Source organism: Triturus cristatus, chromosome 5_2 (assembly GCF_964204655.1).
Source record: "Triturus cristatus chromosome 5_2, aTriCri1.1, whole genome shotgun sequence".
Lineage (NCBI taxonomy): Eukaryota > Metazoa > Chordata > Amphibia > Caudata > Salamandridae > Triturus > Triturus cristatus.
In genome coordinates this window covers 575,454,937-575,474,616 of record NC_140588.1, presented here as the reverse complement: position 1 = coordinate 575,474,616, position 19,680 = coordinate 575,454,937, and the positions used below count along the sequence as shown (strand labels likewise).

The 19,680-nt window shown below is 53.5% G+C and overlaps 16 non-coding genes across 16 annotated transcripts; 11 read left to right on the top strand and 5 right to left on the bottom strand.

Moving 5' to 3' along the window:
- Nucleotides 1-1,116: 1,116 nt before the first annotated feature.
- TRNAE-UUC (transfer RNA glutamic acid (anticodon UUC)) lies at nt 1,117-1,188 on the top strand. Its single transcript has one exon. It is a non-coding gene; the product is annotated as a tRNA-Glu (tRNA).
- Nucleotides 1,189-3,016: 1,828 nt separating this feature from the next.
- TRNAL-UAA (transfer RNA leucine (anticodon UAA)) lies at nt 3,017-3,099 on the bottom strand. The gene has a single exon. It is a non-coding gene; the product is annotated as a tRNA-Leu (tRNA).
- A 945-nt stretch (nt 3,100-4,044) lies between these two features.
- TRNAE-CUC (transfer RNA glutamic acid (anticodon CUC)) lies at nt 4,045-4,116 on the top strand. The gene has a single exon. It is a non-coding gene; the product is annotated as a tRNA-Glu (tRNA).
- A 3,352-nt stretch (nt 4,117-7,468) lies between these two features.
- On the bottom strand, nt 7,469-7,551 carry TRNAL-UAA (transfer RNA leucine (anticodon UAA)). The gene has a single exon. It is a non-coding gene; the product is annotated as a tRNA-Leu (tRNA).
- Nucleotides 7,552-7,794: 243 nt separating this feature from the next.
- On the top strand, nt 7,795-7,866 carry TRNAE-UUC (transfer RNA glutamic acid (anticodon UUC)). The gene has a single exon. It is a non-coding gene; the product is annotated as a tRNA-Glu (tRNA).
- A 630-nt stretch (nt 7,867-8,496) lies between these two features.
- On the top strand, nt 8,497-8,568 carry TRNAE-CUC (transfer RNA glutamic acid (anticodon CUC)). Its single transcript has one exon. It is a non-coding gene; the product is annotated as a tRNA-Glu (tRNA).
- A 1,126-nt stretch (nt 8,569-9,694) lies between these two features.
- TRNAL-UAA (transfer RNA leucine (anticodon UAA)) lies at nt 9,695-9,777 on the bottom strand. Its single transcript has one exon. It is a non-coding gene; the product is annotated as a tRNA-Leu (tRNA).
- Nucleotides 9,778-10,020: 243 nt separating this feature from the next.
- TRNAE-UUC (transfer RNA glutamic acid (anticodon UUC)) lies at nt 10,021-10,092 on the top strand. The gene has a single exon. It is a non-coding gene; the product is annotated as a tRNA-Glu (tRNA).
- Nucleotides 10,093-10,722: 630 nt separating this feature from the next.
- TRNAE-CUC (transfer RNA glutamic acid (anticodon CUC)) lies at nt 10,723-10,794 on the top strand. Its single transcript has one exon. It is a non-coding gene; the product is annotated as a tRNA-Glu (tRNA).
- A 1,452-nt stretch (nt 10,795-12,246) lies between these two features.
- TRNAE-UUC (transfer RNA glutamic acid (anticodon UUC)) lies at nt 12,247-12,318 on the top strand. Its single transcript has one exon. It is a non-coding gene; the product is annotated as a tRNA-Glu (tRNA).
- Nucleotides 12,319-14,146: 1,828 nt separating this feature from the next.
- Nucleotides 14,147-14,229, bottom strand: TRNAL-UAA (transfer RNA leucine (anticodon UAA)). The gene has a single exon. It is a non-coding gene; the product is annotated as a tRNA-Leu (tRNA).
- A 243-nt stretch (nt 14,230-14,472) lies between these two features.
- Nucleotides 14,473-14,544, top strand: TRNAE-UUC (transfer RNA glutamic acid (anticodon UUC)). The gene has a single exon. It is a non-coding gene; the product is annotated as a tRNA-Glu (tRNA).
- A 630-nt stretch (nt 14,545-15,174) lies between these two features.
- On the top strand, nt 15,175-15,246 carry TRNAE-CUC (transfer RNA glutamic acid (anticodon CUC)). Its single transcript has one exon. It is a non-coding gene; the product is annotated as a tRNA-Glu (tRNA).
- A 1,446-nt stretch (nt 15,247-16,692) lies between these two features.
- Nucleotides 16,693-16,764, top strand: TRNAE-UUC (transfer RNA glutamic acid (anticodon UUC)). The gene has a single exon. It is a non-coding gene; the product is annotated as a tRNA-Glu (tRNA).
- A 1,822-nt stretch (nt 16,765-18,586) lies between these two features.
- Nucleotides 18,587-18,669, bottom strand: TRNAL-UAA (transfer RNA leucine (anticodon UAA)). The gene has a single exon. It is a non-coding gene; the product is annotated as a tRNA-Leu (tRNA).
- A 243-nt stretch (nt 18,670-18,912) lies between these two features.
- Nucleotides 18,913-18,984, top strand: TRNAE-UUC (transfer RNA glutamic acid (anticodon UUC)). Its single transcript has one exon. It is a non-coding gene; the product is annotated as a tRNA-Glu (tRNA).
- The last annotated feature ends 696 nt before the right edge of the window (nt 18,985-19,680 follow it).

Genomic DNA, 19,680 nt, shown 5'->3' with positions numbered 1-19,680 from the left:
GTCTGGTTCAGGGTAAGAAAAAGCTGAGCTGCACGTACCGAAAGCAGCAGAGCCCAGCGGCGGAGAGGGTGTGGCCAGGGCTGTCTGATTTGCATAGTGACCAGTGGCATCTTGGGAATGTACAGGCTTTGGAGCCTAACGGGTGCTGCAGGGGTCTGCCTGGCCGGAGAAATGCCTGTCTGGCGCTCCCCTCAGGACACACGTGTCTTCCGTTCGAGCATGGAGGGTGAGGGACATGGGTCACCCTCATATACAGGGGTGTGGGCATGGGCAGGATGGGGCGTGGGGGACCCGTCAGGGCATTGCCCGTTTGGAAGCCCGTTCGGAAGGCAAGAGGAGGCGGAGGCGGAGGCGGGAATCTCTGCTCAATTTTTTCCCGAGGCCTGGGGACAAGCCTTTGCACATTTGATCCAGCCGGGCCTGCATCAGCAGATCCTGCTCCGATGGCAAGGGAGAGCCTGCAGGTGTAAATCAAAGAAAGGGGAGAAATCCGCAAGAGGCGGGTTAACAAATTCCAGTGGCAGGCCCATGTTCCCCAGGAAGCAAGTACTTCCTCCTGCTCCCTTCAGTGGGAAAAGACATAGGAGGTGTATTTCTCTAAGCAGGGGCTCTGCGTAGGTGGCACTGCATTGCTTTGGCAAACATCCATGCTAAGTGCAGAGTAGCAGCAGACCCCACAGCTGAGACGTGAATTGGGACTGTTAAGGAAGGGCACTGGGAGGGTGAGGAGGGCAGAGGAAAATGCTTTACAAAAGCATCTGCAAGTTCCTACACACCCGCTGAAAACCCATACCAGGGATGGTGCTCGAACCCATGCGGACAACTGTCCATTGGATCTTAAGTCCAACGCCTTAACCACTCGGCCACCCTGGTGAGACCCTAGGTCCTGCCTTACTCAGCTCCCTTTTCATGCTGGCTGCTCCAGCGCAGGCTGTCCAGCAAGAGGTGATTGCAGAGTAAAAAGGCTTTTGCAGGAGGATAAAGGTAATTGCTTATGACAAACACACTGTGTGACACCTAACTTTTCCCCACTCGTACTTTATGGGCAATCTATACAGTGGAGTTAGCTTAGTCACAATAAGGAAGTGAGCAAGGCAGGCTCACAAGAGCATCTCCTCCCTGGTGGTCTAGTGGCTAGGATTCGGCGCTTTCACCGCCGCGGCCCGGGTTCGATTCCCGGTCAGGGAAGATCCCTCTAAGACGTAGACGTGCGTAATTTGTCCACGCAGCTCAGCTTTTTTTAATCGAAGGTCCTTAAAAAGGCACCCCGACCTATAGACGAAAGCAGAGGAAAGGGGCTGGGTCCCCTGTGTCCCAGGTTGCTTTGCTCCCATTGCCCTCAGCCACCTTCATGCGCACGCAGTCCCCCACCCAGTCAGGTGCTCTATGTGGGCGTAAAGTGCAGTACCAGCTCATCAGAAAGGTAAATTGCTGGAAAACCCGGCTGCGATGTATACATCTACTTTGGAGCACTCTTCTCCCTTGCACTCTTGAATCGGTCATTCGCAATGTATTCTTCCAGCAAGCTGAATAACGAGGTAGGTGTGAGAAGGTGTACCAGCTGTCTTTGAGCTATCAGCGGCCACTAGGTGTCCCTCTTGTGATTTCCCGGGGATCCCGATTGTACAGGAATTCGTCGGTTCAGTAGCACGGGGGAGGGGATGGCCTGTGCTTGGAAGTGACAAACAGTCTGGTGGAATCATGAGTGTTTTTTCAAGTTCTGATTCATATTCGCTGTAGAATAAAATATGCTTTCAGCCCCCATGAGCTTTGTCACTAGGAGAGCAGTGTAGGAACTTTTGCTGTATGGCTGTGGGTTCCCTGGTGGTCTAGTGGTTAGGATTCGGCGCTCTCACCGCTGCGGCCCGGGTTCGATTCCCGGTCAGGGAACAGTCCTTCTTCTGCCCTTGAATGCTTTTCCTTCCCGCAGGTCAGGGCTTCTCAAAATGAATTTGCTTTTCTGACAAACAGTTTGCCTAGCATCCCGCAATCTGGCTCCTAATTTGATTTTCGCAAGGTTCCCTTTGAGTTGCTTTCCTCGGCGGGAGGAAAATCTCTTGTGCAAGGCTCTTGAGGAAGTGAGATTCTGTATTCCGAGGTGCGCTTCTTTTCGTAGGCTTCTGACCACATGGTGTGCGGCAGGAAGTCATCTTTGACAGGGCCGCAGGCTTTGTCTCCAAATGGCATCCCGGACCCACTGCAACCCACCTTTTTGCTGAAACGGAAGTCTGGTTCAGGGTAAGAAAAAGCTGAGCTGCACGTACCGAAAGCAGCAGAGCCCAGCGGCGGAGAGGGTGTGGCCAGGGCTGTCTGATTTGCATAGTGACCAGTGGCATCTTGGGAATGTACAGGCTTTGGAGCCTAACGGGTGCTGCAGGGGTCTGCCTGGCCGGAGAAATGCCTGTCTGGCGCTCCCCTCAGGACACACGTGTCTTCCGTTCGAGCATGGAGGGTGAGGGACATGGGTCACCCTCATATACAGGGGTGTGGGCATGGGCAGGATGGGGCGTGGGGGACCCGTCAGGGCATTGCCCGTTTGGAAGCCCGTTCGGAAGGCAAGAGGAGGCGGAGGCGGAGGCGGGAATCTCTGCTCAATTTTTTCCCGAGGCCTGGGGACAAGCCTTTGCACATTTGATCCAGCCGGGCCTGCATCAGCAGATCCTGCTCCGATGGCAAGGGAGAGCCTGCAGGTGTAAATCAAAGAAAGGGGAGAAATCCGCAAGAGGCGGGTTAACAAATTCCAGTGGCAGGCCCATGTTCCCCAGGAAGCAAGTACTTCCTCCTGCTCCCTTCAGTGGGAAAAGACATAGGAGGTGTATTTCTCTAAGCAGGGGCTCTGCGTAGGTGGCACTGCATTGCTTTGGGAAGCATCCATGCTAAGTGCAGAGTAGCAGCAGACCCCACAGCTGAGACGTGAATTGGGACTGTTAAGGAAGGGCACTGGGAGGGTGAGGAGGGCAGAGGAAAATGCTTTAAAAAAGCATCTGCAAGTTCCTACACACCCGCTGAAAACCCATACCAGGGATGGGGCTCGAACCCATGCGGACAACTGTCCATTGGATCTTAAGTCCAACGCCTTAACCACTCGGCCACCCTGGTGAGACCCTAGGCCCTGCCTTACTCAGCTCCCTTTTCATGCTGGCTGCTCCAGCGCAGGCTGTCCAGCAAGAGGTGATTGCAGAGTAAAAAGGCTTTTGCAGGAGGATAAAGGTAATTGCTTATGACAAACACACTGTGTGACACCTAACTTTTCCCCACTCGTACTTTATGGGCAATCTATACAGTGGAGTTAGCTTAGTCACAATAAGGAAGTGAGCAAGGCAGGCTCACAAGAGCATCTCCTCCCTGGTGGTCTAGTGGCTAGGATTCGGCGCTTTCACCGCCGCGGCCCGGGTTCGATTCCTGGTCAGGGAAGATCCCTCTAAGACGTAGACGTGCGTAATTTGTCCACGCAGCTCAGCTTTTTTTAATCGAAGGTCCTTAAAAAGGCACCCCGACCTATAGACGAAAGCAGAGGAAAGGGGCTGGGTCCCCTGTGTCCCAGGTTGCTTTGCTCCCATTGCCCTCAGCCACCTTCATGCGCACGCAGTCCCCCACCCAGTCAGGTGCTCTATGTGGGCGTAAAGTGCAGTACCAGCTCATCAGAAAGGTAAATTGCTGGAAAACCCGGCTGCGATGTATACATCTACTTTGGAGCACTCTTCTCCCTTGCACTCTTGAATCGGTCATTCGCAATGTATTCTTCCAGCAAGCTGAATAACGAGGTAGGTGTGAGAAGGTGTACCAGCTGTCTTTGAGCTATCAGCGGCCACTAGGTGTCCCTCTTGTGATTTCCCGGGGATCCCGATTGTACAGGAATTCGTCGGTTCAGTAGCACGGGGGAGGGGATGGCCTGTGCTTGGAAGTGACAAACAGTCTGGTGGAATCATGAGTGTTTTTTCAAGTTCTGATTCATATTCGCTGTAGAATAAAATATGCTTTCAGCCCCCATGAGCTTTGTCACTAGGAGAGCAGTGTAGGAACTTTTGCTGTATGGCTGTGGGTTCCCTGGTGGTCTAGTGGTTAGGATTTGGCGCTCTCACCGCCGCGGCCCGGGTTCGATTCCCGGTCAGGGAACAGTCCTTCTTCTGCCCTTGAATGCTTTTCCTTCCCGCAGGTCAGGGCTTCTCAAAATGAATTTGCTTTTCTGACAAACAGTTTGCCTAGCATCCCGCAATCTGGCTCCTAATTTGATTTTCGCAAGGTTCCCTTTGAGTTGCTTTCCTCGGCGGGAGGAAAATCTCTTGTGCAAGGCTCTTGAGGAAGTGAGATTCTGTATTCCGAGGTGCGCTTCTTTTCGTAGGCTTCTGACCACATGGTGTGCGGCAGGAAGTCATCTTTGACAGGGCCGCAGGCTTTGTCTCCAAATGGCATCCCGGACCCACTGCAACCCACCTTTTTGCTGAAACGGAAGTCTGGTTCAGGGTAAGAAAAAGCTGAGCTGCACGTACCGAAAGCAGCAGAGCCCAGCGGCGGAGAGGGTGTGGCCAGGGCTGTCTGATTTGCATAGTGACCAGTGGCATCTTGGGAATGTACAGGCTTTGGAGCCTAACGGGTGCTGCAGGGGTCTGCCTGGCCGGAGAAATGCCTGTCTGGCGCTCCCCTCAGGACACACGTGTCTTCCGTTCGAGCATGGAGGGTGAGGGACATGGGTCACCCTCATATACAGGGGTGTGGGCATGGGCAGGATGGGGCGTGGGGGACCCGTCAGGGCATTGCCCGTTTGGAAGCCCGTTCGGAAGGCAAGAGGAGGCGGAGGCGGAGGCGGGAATCTCTGCTCAATTTTTTCCCGAGGCCTGGGGACAAGCCTTTGCACATTTGATCCAGCCGGGCCTGCATCAGCAGATCCTGCTCCGATGGCAAGGGAGAGCCTGCAGGTGTAAATCAAAGAAAGGGGAGAAATCCGCAAGAGGCGGGTTAACAAATTCCAGTGGCAGGCCCATGTTCCCCAGGAAGCAAGTACTTCCTCCTGCTCCCTTCAGTGGGAAAAGACATAGGAGGTGTATTTCTCTAAGCAGGGGCTCTGCGTAGGTGGCACTGCATTGCTTTGGCAAACATCCATGCTAAGTGCAGAGTAGCAGCAGACCCCACAGCTGAGACGTGAATTGGGACTGTTAAGGAAGGGCACTGGGAGGGTGAGGAGGGCAGAGGAAAATGCTTTACAAAAGCATCTGCAAGTTCCTACACACCCGCTGAAAACCCATACCAGGGATGGTGCTCGAACCCATGCGGACAACTGTCCATTGGATCTTAAGTCCAACGCCTTAACCACTCGGCCACCCTGGTGAGACCCTAGGTCCTGCCTTACTCAGCTCCCTTTTCATGCTGGCTGCTCCAGCGCAGGCTGTCCAGCAAGAGGTGATTGCAGAGTAAAAAGGCTTTTGCAGGAGGATAAAGGTAATTGCTTATGACAAACACACTGTGTGACACCTAACTTTTCCCCACTCGTACTTTATGGGCAATCTATACAGTGGAGTTAGCTTAGTCACAATAAGGAAGTGAGCAAGGCAGGCTCACAAGAGCATCTCCTCCCTGGTGGTCTAGTGGCTAGGATTCGGCGCTTTCACCGCCGCGGCCCGGGTTCGATTCCCAGTCAGGGAAGATCCCTCTAAGACGTAGACGTGCGTAATTTGTCCACGCAGCTCAGCTTTTTTTAATCGAAGGTCCTTAAAAAGGCACCCCGACCTATAGACGAAAGCAGAGGAAAGGGGCTGGGTCCCCTGTGTCCCAGGTTGCTTTGCTCCCATTGCCCTCAGCCACCTTCATGCGCACGCAGTCCCCCACCCAGTCAGGTGCTCTATGTGGGCGTAAAGTGCAGTACCAGCTCATCAGAAAGGTAAATTGCTGGAAAACCCGGCTGCGATGTATACATCTACTTTGGAGCACTCTTCTCCCTTGCACTCTTGAATCGGTCATTCGCAATGTATTCTTCCAGCAAGCTGAATAACGAGGTAGGTGTGAGAAGGTGTACCAGCTGTCTTTGAGCTATCAGCGGCCACTAGGTGTCCCTCTTGTGATTTCCCGGGGATCCCGATTGTACAGGAATTCGTCGGTTCAGTAGAACGGGGGAGGGGATGGCCTGTGCTTGGAAGTGACAAACAGTCTGGTGGAATCATGAGTGTTTTTTCAAGTTCTGATTCATATTCGCTGTAGAATAAAATATGCTTTCAGCCCCCATGAGCTTTGTCACTAGGAGAGCAGTGTAGGAACTTTTGCTGTATGGCTGTGGGTTCCCTGGTGGTCTAGTGGTTAGGATTTGGCGCTCTCACCGCTGCGGCCCGGGTTCGATTCCCGGTCAGGGAACAGTCCTTCTTCTGCCCTTGAATGCTTTTCCTTCCCGCAGGTCAGGGCTTCTCAAAATGAATTTGCTTTTCTGACAAACAGTTTGCCTAGCATCCCGCAATCTGGCTCCTAATTTGATTTTCGTAAGGTTCCCTTTGAGTTGCTTTCCTCGGCGGGAGGAAAATCTCTTGTGCAAGGCTCTTGAGGAAGTGAGATTCTGTATTCCGAGGTGCGCTTCTTTTCGTAGGCTTCTGACCACATGGTGTGCGGCAGGAAGTCATCTTTGACAGGGCCGCAGGCTTCGTCTCCAAATGGCATCCCGGACCCACTGCAACCCACCTTTTTGCTGAAACGGAAGTCTGGTTCAGGGTAAGAAAAAGCTGAGCTGCACGTACCGAAAGCAGCAGAGCCCAGCGGCGGAGAGGGTGTGGCCAGGGCTGTCTGATTTGCATAGTGACCAGTGGCATCTTGGGAATGTACAGGCTTTGGAGCCTAACGGGTGCTGCAGGGGTCTGCCTGGCCGGAGAAATGCCTGTCTGGCGCTCCCCTCAGGACACACGTGTCTTCCGTTCGAGCATGGAGGGTGAGGGACATGGGTCACCCTCATATACAGGGGTGTGGGCATGGGCAGGATGGGGCGTGGGGGACCCGTCAGGGCATTGCCCGTTTGGAAGCCCGTTCGGAAGGCAAGAGGAGGCGGAGGCGGAGGCGGGAATCTCTGCTCAATTTTTTCCCGAGGCCTGGGGACAAGCCTTTGCACATTTGATCCAGCCGGGCCTGCATCAGCAGATCCTGCTCCGATGGCAAGGGAGAGCCTGCAGGTGTAAATCAAAGAAAGGGGAGAAATCCGCAAGAGGCGGGTTAACAAATTCCAGTGGCAGGCCCATGTTCCCCAGGAAGCAAGTACTTCCTCCTGCTCCCTTCAGTGGGAAAAGACATAGGAGGTGTATTTCTCTAAGCAGGGGCTCTGCGTAGGTGGCACTGCATTGCTTTGGGAAGCATCCATGCTAAGTGCAGAGTAGCAGCAGACCCCACAGCTGAGACGTGAATTGGGACTGTTAAGGAAGGGCACTGGGAGGGTGAGGAGGGCAGAGGAAAATGCTTTAAAAACGCATCTGCAAGTTCCTACACACCCGCTGAAAACCCATACCAGGGATGGGGCTCGAACCCATGCGGACAACTGTCCATTGGATCTTAAGTCCAACGCCTTAACCACTCGGCCACCCTGGTGAGACCCTAGGCCCTGCCTTACTCAGCTCCCTTTTCATGCTGGCTGCTCCAGCGCAGGCTGTCCAGCAAGAGGTGATTGCAGAGTAAAAAGGCTTTTGCAGGAGGATAAAGGTAATTGCTTATGACAAACACACTGTGTGACACCTAACTTTTCCCCACTCGTACTTTATGGGCAATCTATACAGTGGAGTTAGCTTAGTCACAATAAGGAAGTGAGCAAGGCAGGCTCACAAGAGCATCTCCTCCCTGGTGGTCTAGTGGCTAGGATTCGGCGCTTTCACCGCCGCGGCCCGGGTTCGATTCCCGGTCAGGGAAGATCCCTCTAAGACGTAGACGTGCGTAATTTGTCCACGCAGCTCAGCTTTTTTTAATCGAAGGTCCTTAAAAAGGCACCCCGACCTATAGACGAAAGCAGAGGAAAGGGGCTGGGTCCCCTGTGTCCCAGGTTGCTTTGCTCCCATTGCCCTCAGCCACCTTCATGCGCACGCAGTCCCCCACCCAGTCAGGTGCTCTATGTGGGCGTAAAGTGCAGTACCAGCTCATCAGAAAGGTAAATTGCTGGAAAACCCGGCTGCGATGTATACATCTACTTTGGAGCACTCTTCTCCCTTGCACTCTTGAATCGGTCATTCGCAATGTATTCTTCCAGCAAGCTGAATAACGAGGTAGGTGTGAGAAGGTGTACCAGCTGTCTTTGAGCTATCAGCGGCCACTAGGTGTCCCTCTTGTGATTTCCCGGGGATCCCGATTGTACAGGAATTCGTCGGTTCAGTAGCACGGGGGAGGGGATGGCCTGTGCTTGGAAGTGACAAACAGTCTGGTGGAATCATGAGTGTTTTTTCAAGTTCTGATTCATATTCGCTGTAGAATAAAATATGCTTTCAGCCCCCATGAGCTTTGTCACTAGGAGAGCAGTGTAGGAACTTTTGCTGTATGGCTGTGGGTTCCCTGGTGGTCTAGTGGTTAGGATTCGGCGCTCTCACCGCCGCGGCCCGGGTTCGATTCCCGGTCAGGGAACAGTCCTTCTTCTGCCCTTGAATGCTTTTCCTTCCCGCAGGTCAGGGCTTCTCAAAATGAATTTGCTTTTCTGACAAACAGTTTGCCTAGCATCCCGCAATCTGGCTCCTAATTTGATTTTCGCAAGGTTCCCTTTGAGTTGCTTTCCTCGGCGGGAGGAAAATCTCTTGTGCAAGGCTCTTGAGGAAGTGAGATTCTGTATTCCGAGGTGCGCTTCTTTTCGTAGGCTTCTGACCACATGGTGTGCGGCAGGAAGTCATCTTTGACAGGGCCGCAGGCTTTGTCTCCAAATGGCATCCCGGACCCACTGCAACCCACCTTTTTGCTGAAACGGAAGTCTGGTTCAGGGTAAGAAAAAGCTGAGCTGCACGTACCGAAAGCAGCAGAGCCCAGCGGCGGAGAGGGTGTGGCCAGGGCTGTCTGATTTGCATAGTGACCAGTGGCATCTTGGGAATGTACAGGCTTTGGAGCCTAACGGGTGCTGCAGGGGTCTGCCTGGCCGGAGAAATGCCTGTCTGGCGCTCCCCTCAGGACACACGTGTCTTCCGTTCGAGCATGGAGGGTGAGGGACATGGGTCACCCTCATATACAGGGGTGTGGGCATGGGCAGGATGGGGCGTGGGGGACCCGTCAGGGCATTGCCCGTTTGGAAGCCCGTTCGGAAGGCAAGAGGAGGCGGAGGCGGAGGCGGGAATCTCTGCTCAATTTTTTCCCGAGGCCTGGGGACAAGCCTTTGCACATTTGATCCAGCCGGGCCTGCATCAGCAGATCCTGCTCCGATGGCAAGGGAGAGCCTGCAGGTGTAAATCAAAGAAAGGGGAGAAATCCGCAAGAGGCGGGTTAACAAATTCCAGTGGCAGGCCCATGTTCCCCAGGAAGCAAGTACTTCCTCCTGCTCCCTTCAGTGGGAAAAGACATAGGAGGTGTATTTCTCTAAGCAGGGGCTCTGCGTAGGTGGCACTGCATTGCTTTGGCAAACATCCATGCTAAGTGCAGAGTAGCAGCAGACCCCACAGCTGAGACGTGAATTGGGACTGTTAAGGAAGGGCACTGGGAGGGTGAGGAGGACAGAGGAAAATGCTTTACAAAAGCATCTGCAAGTTCCTACACACCCGCTGAAAACCCATACCAGGGATGGGGCTCGAACCCATGCGGACAACTGTCCATTGGATCTTAAGTCCAACGCCTTAACCACTCGGCCACCCTGGTGAGACCCTAGGTCCTGCCTTACTCAGCTCCCTTTTCATGCTGGCTGCTCCAGCGCAGGCTGTCCAGCAAGAGGTGATTGCAGAGTAAAAAGGCTTTTGCAGGAGGATAAAGGTAATTGCTTATGACAAACACACTGTGTGACACCTAACTTTTCCCCACTCGTACTTTATGGGCAATCTATACAGTGGAGTTAGCTTAGTCACAATAAGGAAGTGAGCAAGGCAGGCTCACAAGAGCATCTCCTCCCTGGTGGTCTAGTGGCTAGGATTCGGCGCTTTCACCGCCGCGGCCCGGGTTCGATTCCCGGTCAGGGAAGATCCCTCTAAGACGTAGACGTCCGTAATTTGTCCACGCAGCTCAGCTTTTTTTAATCGAAGGTCCTTAAAAAGGCACCCCGACCTATAGACGAAAGCAGAGGAAAGGGGCTGGGTCCCCTGTGTCCCAGGTTGCTTTGCTCCCATTGCCCTCAGCCACCTTCATGCGCACGCAGTCCCCCACCCAGTCAGGTGCTCTATGTGGGCGTAAAGTGCAGTACCAGCTCATCAGAAAGGTAAATTGCTGGAAAACCCGGCTGCGATGTATACATCTACTTTGGAGCACTCTTCTCCCTTGCACTCTTGAATCGGTCATTCGCAATGTATTCTTCCAGCAAGCTGAATAACGAGGTAGGTGTGAGAAGGTGTACCAGCTGTCTTTGAGCTATCAGCGGCCACTAGGTGTCCCTCTTGTGATTTCCCGGGGATCCCGATTGTACAGGAATTCGTCGGTTCAGTAGAACGGGGGAGGGGATGGCCTGTGCTTGGAAGTGACAAACAGTCTGGTGGAATCATGAGTGTTTTTTCAAGTTCTGATTCATATTCGCTGTAGAATAAAATATGCTTTCAGCCCCCATGAGCTTTGTCACTAGGAGAGCAGTGTAGGAACTTTTGCTGTATGGCTGTGGGTTCCCTGGTGGTCTAGTGGTTAGGATTTGGCGCTCTCACCGCCGCGGCCCGGGTTCGATTCCCGGTCAGGGAACAGTCCTTCTTCTGCCCTTGAATGCTTTTCCTTCCCGCAGGTCAGGGCTTCTCAAAATGAATTTGCTTTTCTGACAAACAGTTTGCCTAGCATCCCGCAATCTGGCTCCTAATTTGATTTTCGTAAGGTTCCCTTTGAGTTGCTTTCCTCGGCGGGAGGAAAATCTCTTGTGCAAGGCTCTTGAGGAAGTGAGATTCTGTATTCCGAGGTGCGCTTCTTTTCGTAGGCTTCTGACCACATGGTGTGCGGCAGGAAGTCATCTTTGACAGGGCCGCAGGCTTTGTCTCCAAATGGCATCCCGGACCCACTGCAACCCACCTTTTTGCTGAAACGGAAGTCTGGTTCAGGGTAAGAAAAAGCTGAGCTGCACGTACCGAAAGCAGCAGAGCCCAGCGGCGGAGAGGGTGTGGCCAGGGCTGTCTGATTTGCATAGTGACCAGTGGCATCTTGGGAATGTACAGGCTTTGGAGCCTAACGGGTGCTGCAGGGGTCTGCCTGGCCGGAGAAATGCCTGTCTGGCGCTCCCCTCAGGACACACGTGTCTTCCGTTCGAGCATGGAGGGTGAGGGACATGGGTAACCCTCATATACAGGGGTGTGGGCATGGGCAGGATGGGGCGTGGGGGACCCGTCAGGGCATTGCCCGTTTGGAAGCCCGTTCGGAAGGCAAGAGGAGGCGGAGGCGGAGGCGGGAATCTCTGCTCAATTTTTTCCCGAGGCCTGGGGACAAGCCTTTGCACATTTGATCCAGCCGGGCCTGCATCAGCAGATCCTGCTCCGATGGCAAGGGAGAGCCTGCAGGTGTAAATCAAAGAAAGGGGAGAAATCCGCAAGAGGCGGGTTAACAAATTCCAGTGGCAGGCCCATGTTCCCCAGGAAGCAAGTACTTCCTCCTGCTCCCTTCAGTGGGAAAAGACATAGGAGGTGTATTTCTCTAAGCAGGGGCTCTGCGTAGGTGGCACTGCATTGCTTTGGCAAACATCCATGCTAAGTGCAGAGTAGCAGCAGACCCCACAGCTGAGACGTGAATTGGGACTGTTAAGGAAGGGCACTAGGAGGGTGAGGAGGGCAGAGGAAAATGCTTTACAAAAGCATCTGCAAGTTCCTACACACCCGCTGAAAACCCATACCAGGGATGGTGCTCGAACCCATGCGGACAACTGTCCATTGGATCTTAAGTCCAACGCCTTAACCACTCGGCCACCCTGGTGAGACCCTAGGTCCTGCCTTACTCAGCTCCCTTTTCATGCTGGCTGCTCCAGCGCAGGCTGTCCAGCAAGAGGTGATTGCAGAGTAAAAAGGCTTTTGCAGGAGGATAAAGGTAATTGCTTATGACAAACACACTGTGTGACACCTAACTTTTCCCCACTCGTACTTTATGGGCAATCTATACAGTGGAGTTAGCTTAGTCACAATAAGGAAGTGAGCAAGGCAGGCTCACAAGAGCATCTCCTCCCTGGTGGTCTAGTGGCTAGGATTCGGCGCTTTCACCGCCGCGGCCCGGGTTCGATTCCCGGTCAGGGAAGATCCCTCTAAGACGTAGACGTGCGTAATTTGTCCACGCAGCTCAGCTTTTTTTAATCGAAGGTCCTTAAAAAGGCACCCCGACCTATAGACGAAAGCAGAGGAAAGGGGCTGGGTCCCCTGTGTCCCAGGTTGCTTTGCTCCCATTGCCCTCAGCCACCTTCATGCGCACGCAGTCCCCCACCCAGTCAGGTGCTCTATGTGGGCGTAAAGTGCAGTACCAGCTCATCAGAAAGGTAAATTGCTGGAAAACCCGGCTGCGATGTATACATCTACTTTGGAGCACTCTTCTCCCTTGCACTCTTGAATCGGTCATTCGCAATGTATTCTTCCAGCAAGCTGAATAACGAGGTAGGTGTGAGAAGGTGTACCAGCTGTCTTTGAGCTATCAGCGGCCACTAGGTGTCCCTCTTGTGATTTCCCGGGGATCCCGATTGTACAGGAATTCGTCGGTTCAGTAGAACGGGGGAGGGGATGGCCTGTGCTTGGAAGTGACAAACAGTCTGGTGGAATCATGAGTGTTTTTTCAAGTTCTGATTCATATTCGCTGTAGAATAAAATATGCTTTCAGCCCCCATGAGCTTTGTCACTAGGAGAGCAGTGTAGGAACTTTTGCTGTATGGCTGTGGGTTCCCTGGTGGTCTAGTGGTTAGGATTTGGCGCTCTCACCGCTGCGGCCCGGGTTCGATTCCCGGTCAGGGAACAGTCCTTCTTCTGCCCTTGAATGCTTTTCCTTCCCGCAGGTCAGGGCTTCTCAAAATGAATTTGCTTTTCTGACAAACAGTTTGCCTAGCATCCCGCAATCTGGCTCCTAATTTGATTTTCGTAAGGTTCCCTTTGAGTTGCTTTCCTCGGCGGGAGGAAAATCTCTTGTGCAAGGCTCTTGAGGAAGTGAGATTCTGTATTCCGAGGTGCGCTTCTTTTCGTAGGCTTCTGACCACATGGTGTGCGGCAGGAAGTCATCTTTGACAGGGCCGCAGGCTTCGTCTCCAAATGGCATCCCGGACCCACTGCAACCCACCTTTTTGCTGAAACGGAAGTCTGGTTCAGGGTAAGAAAAAGCTGAGCTGCACGTACCGAAAGCAGCAGAGCCCAGCGGCGGAGAGGGTGTGGCCAGGGCTGTCTGATTTGCATAGTGACCAGTGGCATCTTGGGAATGTACAGGCTTTGGAGCCTAACGGGTGCTGCAGGGGTCTGCCTGGCCGGAGAAATGCCTGTCTGGCGCTCCCCTCAGGACACACGTGTCTTCCGTTCGAGCATGGAGGGTGAGGGACATGGGTCACCCTCATATACAGGGGTGTGGGCATGGGCAGGATGGGGCGTGGGGGACCCGTCAGGGCATTGCCCGTTTGGAAGCCCGTTCGGAAGGCAAGAGGAGGCGGAGGCGGAGGCGGGAATCTCTGCTCAATTTTTTCCCGAGGCCTGGGGACAAGCCTTTGCACATTTGATCCAGCCGGGCCTGCATCAGCAGATCCTGCTCCGATGGCAAGGGAGAGCCTGCAGGTGTAAATCAAAGAAAGGGGAGAAATCCGCAAGAGGCGGGTTAACAAATTCCAGTGGCAGGCCCATGTTCCCCAGGAAGCAAGTACTTCCTCCTGCTCCCTTCAGTGGGAAAAGACATAGGAGGTGTATTTCTCTAAGCAGGGGCTCTGCGTAGGTGGCACTGCATTGCTTTGGGAAGCATCCATGCTAAGTGCAGAGTAGCAGCAGACCCCACAGCTGAGACGTGAATTGGGACTGTTAAGGAAGGGCACTGGGAGGGTGAGGAGGGCAGAGGAAAATGCTTTAAAAACGCATCTGCAAGTTCCTACACACCCGCTGAAAACCCATACCAGGGATGGGGCTCGAACCCATGCGGACAACTGTCCATTGGATCTTAAGTCCAACGCCTTAACCACTCGGCCACCCTGGTGAGACCCTAGGCCCTGCCTTACTCAGCTCCCTTTTCATGCTGGCTGCTCCAGCGCAGGCTGTCCAGCAAGAGGTGATTGCAGAGTAAAAAGGCTTTTGCAGGAGGATAAAGGTAATTGCTTATGACAAACACACTGTGTGACACCTAACTTTTCCCCACTCGTACTTTATGGGCAATCTATACAGTGGAGTTAGCTTAGTCACAATAAGGAAGTGAGCAAGGCAGGCTCACAAGAGCATCTCCTCCCTGGTGGTCTAGTGGCTAGGATTCGGCGCTTTCACCGCCGCGGCCCGGGTTCGATTCCCGGTCAGGGAAGATCCCTCTAAGACGTAGACGTGCGTAATTTGTCCACGCAGCTCAGCTTTTTTTAATCGAAGGTCCTTAAAAAGGCACCCCGACCTATAGACGAAAGCAGAGGAAAGGGGCTGGGTCCCCTGTGTCCCAGGTTGCTTTGCTCCCATTGCCCTCAGCCACCTTCATGCGCACGCAGTCCCCCACCCAGTCAGGTGCTCTATGTGGGCGTAAAGTGCAGTACCAGCTCATCAGAAAGGTAAATTGCTGGAAAACCCGGCTGCGATGTATACATCTACTTTGGAGCACTCTTCTCCCTTGCACTCTTGAATCGGTCATTCGCAATGTATTCTTCCAGCAAGCTGAATAACGAGGTAGGTGTGAGAAGGTGTACCAGCTGTCTTTGAGCTATCAGCGGCCACTAGGTGTCCCTCTTGTGATTTCCCGGGGATCCCGATTGTACAGGAATTCGTCGGTTCAGTAGCACGGGGGAGGGGATGGCCTGTGCTTGGAAGTGACAAACAGTCTGGTGGAATCATGAGTGTTTTTTCAAGTTCTGATTCATATTCGCTGTAGAATAAAATATGCTTTCAGCCCCCATGAGCTTTGTCACTAGGAGAGCAGTGTAGGAACTTTTGCTGTATGGCTGTGGGTTCCCTGGTGGTCTAGTGGTTAGGATTCGGCGCTCTCACCGCCGCGGCCCGGGTTCGATTCCCGGTCAGGGAACAGTCCTTCTTCTGCCCTTGAATGCTTTTCCTTCCCGCAGGTCAGGGCTTCTCAAAATGAATTTGCTTTTCTGACAAACAGTTTGCCTAGCATCCCGCAATCTGGCTCCTAATTTGATTTTCGCAAGGTTCCCTTTGAGTTGCTTTCCTCGGCGGGAGGAAAATCTCTTGTGCAAGGCTCTTGAGGAAGTGAGATTCTGTATTCCGAGGTGCGCTTCTTTTCGTAGGCTTCTGACCACATGGTGTGCGGCAGGAAGTCATCTTTGACAGGGCCGCAGGCTTTGTCTCCAAATGGCATCCCGGACCCACTGCAACCCACCTTTTTGCTGAAACGGAAGTCTGGTTCAGGGTAAGAAAAAGCTGAGCTGCACGTACCGAAAGCAGCAGAGCCCAGCGGCGGAGAGGGTGTGGCCAGGGCTGTCTGATTTGCATAGTGACCAGTGGCATCTTGGGAATGTACAGGCTTTGGAGCCTAACGGGTGCTGCAGGGGTCTGCCTGGCCGGAGAAATGCCTGTCTGGCGCTCCCCTCAGGACACACGTGTCTTCCGTTCGAGCATGGAGGGTGAGGGACATGGGTCACCCTCATATACAGGGGTGTGGGCATGGGCAGGGTGGGGCGTGGGGTACCCGTCAGGGCATTGCCCGTTTGGAAGCCCGTTCGGAAGGCAAGAGGAGGCGGAGGCGGGTATCTCTGCTCAATTTTTTCCCGAGGCCTGGGGACAAGCCTTTGCACATTTGATCCAGCCGGGCCTGCATCAGCAGATCCTGCTCCGATGGCAAGGGAGAGCCTGCAGGTGTAAATCAAAGAAAGGGGAGAAATCCGCAAGAGGCGGGTTAACAAATTCCAGTGGCAGGTCCATGTTCCCCAGGAAGCAAGTACTTCCTCCTGCTCCCTTCAGTGGGAAAAGACATAGGAGGTGTATTTCTCTAAGCAGGGGCTCTGCGTAGGTGGCACTGCATTGCTTTGGGAAGCATCCATGCTAAGTGCAGAGTAGCAGCAGACCCCACAGCTGAGACGTGAATTGGGACTGTTAAGGAAGGGCACTGGGAGGGTGAGGAGGGCAGAGGAAAATGCTTTAAAAAAGCATCTGCAAGTTCCTACACACCCGCTGAAAACCCATACCAGGGATGCGGCTCGAACCCATGCAGACAACTGTCCATTGGATCTTAAGTCCAACGCCTTAACCACTCGGCCACCCTGGTGAGACCCTAGGCCCTGCCTTACTCAGCTCCCTTTTCATGCTGGCTGCTCCAGCGCAGGCTGTCCAGCAAGAGGTGATTGCAGAGTAAAAAGGCTTTTGCAGGAGGATAAAGGTAATTGCTTATGACAAACACACTGTGTGACACCTAACTTTTCCCCACTCGTACTTTATGGGCAATCTATACAGTGGAGTTAGCTTAGTCACAATAAGGAAGTGAGCAAGGCAGGCTCACAAGAGCATCTCCTCCCTGGTGGTCTAGTGGCTAGGATTCGGCGCTTTCACCGCCGTGGCCCGGGTTCGATTCCCGGTCAGGGAAGATCCCTCGTAGACGTGCGTAATTTGTCCACGCAGCTCAGCTTTTTTTAATCGAAGGTCCTTAAAAAGGCACCCCGACCTATAGACGAAAGCAGAGGAAAGGGGCTGGGTCCCCTGTGTCCCAGGTTGCTTTGCTCCCATTGCCCTCAGCCACCTTCATGCGCACGCAGTCCCCCACCCAGTCAGGTGCTCTATGTGGGCGTAAAGTGCAGTACCAGCTCATCAGAAAGGTAAATTGCTGGAAAACCCGGCTGCGATGTATACATCTACTTTGGAGCACTCTTCTCCCTTGCACTCTTGAATCGGTCATTCGCAATGTATTCTTCCAGCAAGCTGAATAACGAGGTAGGTGTGAGAAGGTGTACCAGCTGTCTTTGAGCTATCAGCGGCCACTAGGTGTCCCTCTTGTGATTTCCCGGGGATCCCGATTGTACAGGAATTCGTCGGTTCAGTAGCACGGGGGAGGGGATGGCCTGTGCTTGGAAGTGACAAACAGTCTGGTGGAATCATGAGTGTTTTTTCAAGTTCTGATTCATATTCGCTGTAGAATAAAATATGCTTTCAGCCCCCATGAGCTTTGTCACTAGGAGAGCAGTGTAGGAACTTTTGCTGTATGGCTGTGGGTTCCCTGGTGGTCTAGTGGTTAGGATTCGGCGCTCTCACCGCTGCGGCCCGGGTTCGATTCCCGGTCAGGGAACAGTCCTTCTTCTGCCCTTGAATGCTTTTCCTTCCCGCAGGTCAGGGCTTCTCAAAATGAATTTGCTTTTCTGACAAACAGTTTGCCTAGCATCCCGCAATCTGGCTCCTAATTTGATTTTCGCAAGGTTCCCTTTGAGTTGCTTTCCTCGGCGGGAGGAAAATCTCTTGTGCAAGGCTCTTGAGGAAGTGAGATTCTGTATTCCGAGGTGCGCTTCTTTTCGTAGGCTTCTGACCACATGGTGTGCGGCAGGAAGTCATCTTTGACAGGGCCGCAGGCTTTGTCTCCAAATGGCATCCCGGACCCACTGCAACCCACCTTTTTGCTGAAACGGAAGTCTGGTTCAGGGTAAGAAAAAGCTGAGCTGCACGTACCGAAAGCAGCAGAGCCCAGCGGCGGAGAGGGTGTGGCCAGGGCTGTCTGATTTGCATAGTGACCAGTGGCATCTTGGGAATGTACAGGCTTTGGAGCCTAACGGGTGCTGCAGGGGTCTGCCTGGCCGGAGAAATGCCTGTCTGGCGCTCCCCTCAGGACACACGTGTCTTCCGTTCGAGCATGGAGGGTGAGGGACATGGGTCACCCTCATATACAGGGGTGTGGGCATGGGCAGGATGGGGCGTGGGGGACCCGTCAGGGCATTGCCCGTTTGGAAGCCCGTTCGGAAGGCAAGAGGAGGCGGAGGCGGAGGCGGGAATCTCTGCTCAATTTTTTCCCGAGGCCTGGGGACAAGCCTTTGCACATTTGATCCAGCCGGGCCTGCATCAGCAGATCCTGCTCCGATGGCAAGGGAGAGCCTGCAGGTGTAAATCAAAGAAAGGGGAGAAATCCGCAAGAGGCGGGTTAACAAATTCCAGTGGCAGGCCCATGTTCCCCAGGAAGCAAGTACTTCCTCCTGCTCCCTTCAGTGGGAAAAGACATAGGAGGTGTATTTCTCTAAGCAGGGGCTCTGCGTAGGTGGCACTGCATTGCTTTGGGAAGCATCCATGCTAAGTGCAGAGTAGCAGCAGACCCCACAGCTGAGACGTGAATTGGGACTGTTAAGGAAGGGCACTGGGAGGGTGAGGAGGGCAGAGGAAAATGCTTTAAAAAAGCATCTGCAAGTTCCTACACACCCGCTGAAAACCCATACCAGGGATGGGGCTCGAACCCATGCGGACAACTGTCCATTGGATCTTAAGTCCAACGCCTTAACCACTCGGCCACCCTGGTGAGACCCTAGGCCCTGCCTTACTCAGCTCCCTTTTCATGCTGGCTGCTCCAGCGCAGGGTGTCCAGCAAGAGGTGATTGCAGAGTAAAAAGGCTTTTGCAGGAGGATAAAGGTAATTGCTTATGACAAACACACTGTGTGACACCTAACTTTTCCCCACTCGTACTTTATGGGCAATCTATACAGTGGAGTTAGCTTAGTCACAATAAGGAAGTGAGCAAGGCAGGCTCACAAGAGCATCTCCTCCCTGGTGGTCTAGTGGCTAGGATTCGGCGCTTTCACCGCCGCGGCCCGGGTTCGATTCCCGGTCAGGGAAGATCCCTCGTAGACGTGCGTAATTTGTCCACGCAGCTCAGCTTTTTTTAATCGAAGGTCCTTAAAAAGGCACCCCGACCTATAGACGAAAGCAGAGGAAAGGGGCTGGGTCCCCTGTGTCCCAGGTTGCTTCGCTCCCATTGCCCTCAGCCACCTTCATGCGCACGCAGTCCCCCACCCAGTCAGGTGCTCTATGTGGGCGTAAAGTGCAGTACCAGCTCATCAGAAAGGTAAATTGCTGGAAAACCCGGCTGCGATGTATACATCTACTTTGGAGCACTCTTCTCCCTTGCACTCTTGAATCGGTCATTCGCAATGTATTCTTCCAGCAAGCTGAATAACGAGGTAGGTGTGAGAAGGTGTACCAGCTGTCTTTGAGCTATCAGCGGCCACTAGGTGTCCCTCTTGTGATTTCCCGGGGATCCCGATTGTACAGGAATTCGTCGGTTCAGTAGCACGGGGGAGGGGATGGCCTGTGCTTGGAAGTGACAAACAGTCTGGTGGAATCATGAGTGTTTTTTCAAGTTCTGATTCATATTCGCTGTAGAATAAAATATGCTTTCAGCCCCCATGAGCTTTGTCACTAGGAGAGCAGTGTAGGAACTTTTGCTGTATGGCTGTGGGTTCCCTGGTGGTCTAGTGGTTAGGATTCGGCGCTCTCACCGCTGCGGCCCGGGTTCGATTCCCGGTCAGGGAA